The sequence below is a fragment of the Schistocerca serialis genome, unplaced genomic scaffold (genome assembly GCF_023864345.2).
Source record: "Schistocerca serialis cubense isolate TAMUIC-IGC-003099 unplaced genomic scaffold, iqSchSeri2.2 HiC_scaffold_1371, whole genome shotgun sequence".
Taxonomy (NCBI): Eukaryota; Metazoa; Arthropoda; class Insecta; order Orthoptera; family Acrididae; genus Schistocerca; species Schistocerca serialis.
The window spans coordinates 10,001-15,000 of record NW_026047593.1 but is presented as its reverse complement, the minus strand read 5'-3'; the positions used below and the strand labels follow the sequence as shown (position 1 = coordinate 15,000).

Sequence of the window (5,000 nt, the reverse complement as noted above, 5' to 3'; positions counted from 1 at the left end):
TACCTTAACCTAACCTATATCGTGCCTTAACCTAACCTATATCGTGCCTTAACCTAACCTATATCGTGCCTTAACCTAACCTATATCGTGCCTTAACCTAACCTATATCGTGCCTTAACCTAACCTATATCGTGCCTTAACCTAACCTATATCGTGCCTTAACCTAACCTAATTTGTGCCTTAACCTAACCTAATTTGTGCCTTAACCTAACCTAATTTGTGCCTTAACCTAACCTAATTTGTGCCTTAACCTAACCTAATTTGTGCCTTAACCTAACCTAATTTGTGCCTTAACCTAACCTAATTTGTGCCTTAACCTAACCTAATTTGTGCCGTAACCTAACCTAATTTGTGCCGTAACGTAACCCATGTTGTGCCGTAACGTAACCCATGTTGTGCCGTAACGTAACCCATGTTGTGCCGTAACGTAACCCATGTTGTGCCGTAACGTAACCCATGTTGTGCCGTAACGTAACCCATGTTGTGCCGTAACGTAACCCATGTTGTGCCGTAACCTAACCCATGTTGTGCCTTAACCTAACCCATGTTGTGCCTTAACCTAACCCATGTTGTGCCTTAACCTAACCCATGTTGTGCCTTAACCTAACCCATGTTGTGCCTTAACCTAACCCATGTTGTGCCTTAACCTAACCCACGTTGTGCCTTAACCTAACCCATGTTGTGCCTTAACCTAACCCATGTTGTGCCTTAACCTAACCCATGTTGTGCCTTAACCTAACCCATGTTGTGCCTTAACCTAACCCATGTTGTGCCTTAACCTAACCCATGTTGTGCCTTAACCTAACCCATGGTGTGCCTTAACCTAACCCATGTTGTGCCTTAACCTAACCCACGTTGTGCCTTAACCTAACCCACGTTGTGCCTTAACCTAACCCACGTTGTGCCTTAACCTAACCCACGTTGTGCCTTAACCTAACCCACGTTGTGCCTTAACCTAACCTACGTTGTGCCTTAACCTAACCCATGTTGTGCCTTAACCTAACCCATGTTGTGCCTTAACCTAACCCATGTTGTGCCTTAACCTAACCCATGTTGTGCCTTAACCTAACCCATGGTGTGCCTTAACCTAACCCATGGTGTGCCTTAACCTAACCCATGGTGTGCCTTAACCTAACCCATGTTGTGCCTTAACCTAACCCATGTTGTGCCTTAACCTAACCCATGTTGTGCCTTAACCTAACCCATGTTGTGCCTTAACCTAACCCATGTTGTGCCTTAACCTAACCCATGTTGTGCCTTAACCTAACCCATGTTGTGCCTTAACCTAACCCATGTTGTGCCTTAACCTAACCCATGTTGTGCCTTAACCTAACCCATGTTGTGCCTTAACCTAACCCATGTTGTGCCTTAACCTAACCCATGTTGTGCCTTAACCTAACCCATGTTGTGCCTTAACCTAACCCATGTTGTGCCTTAACCTAACCCATGTTGTGCCTTAACCTAACCCATGTTGTGCCTTAACCTAACCCATGTTGTGCCTTAACCTAACCCATGTTGTGCCTTAACCTAACCCATGTTGTGCCTTAACCTAACCCATGTTGTGCCTTAACCTAACCCATGTTGTGCCTTAACCTAACCCATGTTGTGCCTTAACCTAACCCATGTTGTGCCTTAACCTAACCCATGTTGTGCCTTAACCTAACCCATGTTGTGCCTTAACCTAACCCATGTTGTGCCTTAACCTAACCCATGTTGTGCCTTAACCTAACCCATGTTGTGCCTTAACCTAACCCATGTTGTGCCTTAACCTAACCCATGTTGTGCCTTAACCTAACCCATGTTGTGCCTTAACCTAACCCATGTTGTGCCTTAACCTAACCCATGTTGTGCCTTAACCTAACCCATGTTGTGCCTTAACCTAACCCATGTTGTGCCTTAACCTAACCCATGTTGTGCCTTAACCTAACCCATGTTGTGCCTTAACCTAACCCATGTTGTGCCTTAACCTAACCCATGTTGTGCCTTAACGTAACCCATGTTGTGCCTTAACGTAACCCATGTTGTGCCTTAACCTAACCTATAATGTGCCTTAACCTAACCTAAAGTGCGCCGTAACCTAAACTATATTGCGCCTTAACCTGACGCACGTTGTCGCTGAACCTGCTCTGTAATTGTTATGCAACCCGTTAAAGTAGTGTAGTGTTGCCTAACCGCAACCCTCGCAATATAGTTCGCTACTCGCACTGCCCGGTCCCCTGTGTATCGCGTCATGTTAAACACCTTGCAGGTGTTGCTGACTTTCCACATGCTCCTGCTATACACTGTAGTGTGGATAGCAGCAGGACGTACATGCCCCCCCCCCTTCCCCCCTGCCTTCGCAAGCTGGTCGGTGAGAAGTTTGCATGTTCAATGCCCTTCGCATGCCGACGTACTCAGCCTACGTTGTGGTACGGCCTGTCACCTGTCCGCCGATGTACGCAAAACCCACAAACTGTACTGCACATTGCTCCGTATGTACTGAATGATACATCGTGGCCCATGTGACCGTATGACGACAGCGCCTAGCAACGGCGGACCATACAGTCCAAATATTGTGCACGCAGCTACGTGTCGTCTCCCTATAAGAGCTGGATTGCAGTGTGGTACGCCATACAGACGTGTGGGAGGAACGGACGCCCTGGATGGCGATCAGCATGAGCAGTCTGTTGATGTAGTGGAGCGTGTATTCGGACGTAGTCGTCTCTTCTCACACACCGTGATAGCATGTTGCACCGCGTTCCACATCTGCGACATGCTGCAGAGGCGGGCTGACAGTCGTTCGCGCAATGGACACCGCATACGTACGGGGTCTACCTTCCACGTGTTCTCTAGGCGTGCACATGTTGTTGCGTCTATGTGGGCAGACGTAGTGTGTTGTGACACCTGACACAGGCATGCAATACTCGTTGCAAATGGCGATGGACGTGTACGTTTGCTGGTGACGTTACGCAAATGAACAACCGGTAACCCGTTGTGGTGCGGTTGTTCTCGCTAGAGGTGAATCAGTGTTGGCGACGATCGGTCGAGCTATTAACCGGTTGTTTCAGGGATACCCACCATGCCCACGAACGTGAAAGGGGACCCACCATGCCCACGAACGTGAAAGGGGATCTGGGTGTGAGGCGATACGCGGCGGTGGCTGGGTGGGACCGTCCCCGGCCGGTGAGGGGGGGCCGCCCGGCGTGCTGGCAGCGCGGTGCGTGGGCGCACGCGCTACAGCCGGCTGGTGGGGGCGGCCGGTGGCAGGCGCGCCGGCCGACGGACGCGGCAGGCGGCGCAGCTGCGCGCCGGCGCCCCCTGCTCGCGGCGCCTTGCGGCCAAAGTAGGTCCTCGCGGGCCCGGTGCGAAGCGCGGTGGCCATCTGCAGTGTGCTGGTCCGATTGAGGACTTTGTGCGCTGAGGATGCGCCGCCGCCCGGCGCTCGGCGCCGCGACGCCGTCTGCTGCTCGGTCGCCCCAGCGGTTCTCGCAGGTGGTTTGTATCGCAGCTGTGCGGACGTGTTGGCGCGTGCGCTGTGCTGGGAGAGTTCGCTTCGGCACCCAAGTAGGGCTTTTGTCCTTCTGTGGCGCTGGCGTTGGAGCTGCCGGTCACCGTAGGTGGCGCGTGTTGTCTCCCGCCGGCAATGCCACGACAGCACGCTCCCGGGCCTCTGTCGGCAGCGGCAAGCTCAGTTGGGAGCACGGGTGGTCGCACCTAAAGCGTCTACTCGCCTAACTCCGGGCGATTGCGCCTCTCTCGAACCCGACCAAGTACTTAGGACGGCGCTGCGCGCCGCCGGGACCTGAGAGGGTTTCGAGGTGTGTTGTGCAGGGGAGCTCAGCCTCCTCCTGTTTGCAGAATAATTGAGCGGACGCTTGCGTGTTCGCGCGGGCCCCCGGGACACACTCCCGGGCGGCCGGCTGCTCAGCTCTAGTTGACGCAGCTCCCTGGTTGATCCTGCCAGTAGTCATATGCTTGTCTCAAAGATTAAGCCATGCATGTCTCAGTACAAGCCGCATTAAGGTGAAACCGCGAATGGCTCATTAAATCAGTTATGGTTCCTTAGATCGTACCCACGTTACTTGGATAACTGTGGTAATTCTAGAGCTAATACATGCAAACAGAGTCCCGACCAGAGATGGAAGGGACGCTTTTATTAGATCAAAACCAATCGGTCGGCTCGTCCGGTCCGTTTGCCTTGGTGACTCTGAATAACTTAGGGCTGATCGCACGGTCCTCGTACCGGCGACGCATCTTTCAAATGTCTGCCTTATCAACTGTCGATGGTAGGTTCTGCGCCTACCATGGTTGTAACGGGTAACGGGGAATCAGGGTTCGATTCCGGAGAGGGAGCCTGAGAAACGGCTACCACATCCAAGGAAGGCAGCAGGCGCGCAAATTACCCACTCCCGGCACGGGGAGGTAGTGACGAAAAATAACGATACGGGACTCATCCGAGGCCCCGTAATCGGAATGAGTACACTTTAAATCCTTTAACGAGTATCTATTGGAGGGCAAGTCTGGTGCCAGCAGCCGCGGTAATTCCAGCTCCAATAGCGTATATTAAAGTTGTTGCGGTTAAAAAGCTCGTAGTTGGATTTGTGTCCCACGCTGTTGGTTCACCGCCCGTCGGTGTTTAACTGGCATGTATCGTGGGACGTCCTGCCGGTGGGGCGAGCCGAAGGCGTGCGACCGCCTCGTGCGTGCTCGTGCGTCCCGAGGCGGAGCCCGTTGAAATCCTACCAGGGTGCTCTTTATTGAGTGTCTCGGTGGGCCGGCACGTTTACTTTGAACAAATTAGAGTGCTTAAAGCAGGCAAGCCCGCCTGAATACTGTGTGCATGGAATAATGGAATAGGACCTCGGTTCTATTTTGTTGGTTTTCGGAACCCGAGGTAATGATTAATAGGGACAGGCGGGGGCATTCGTATTGCGACGTTAGAGGTGAAATTCTTGGATCGTCGCAAGACGAACAGAAGCGAAAGCATTTGCCAAGTATGTTTTCATTAATCAAGAACGAAA

At 52.2% G+C, this 5,000-nt stretch overlaps 1 non-coding gene across 1 annotated transcript in view; it reads left to right on the top strand.

Annotated features, from left to right (window-relative positions):
* Positions 1–3,923: 3,923 nt before the first annotated feature.
* Positions 3,924–5,000, top strand: part of LOC126441775 (small subunit ribosomal RNA) — a 1,909-nt gene continuing 832 nt past the window's right edge. The window contains exon 1 of the ribosomal RNA XR_007581511.1: positions 3,924–5,000. This exon is cut by the window's right edge and continues 832 nt beyond it. This is a non-coding gene — a ribosomal RNA (small subunit ribosomal RNA).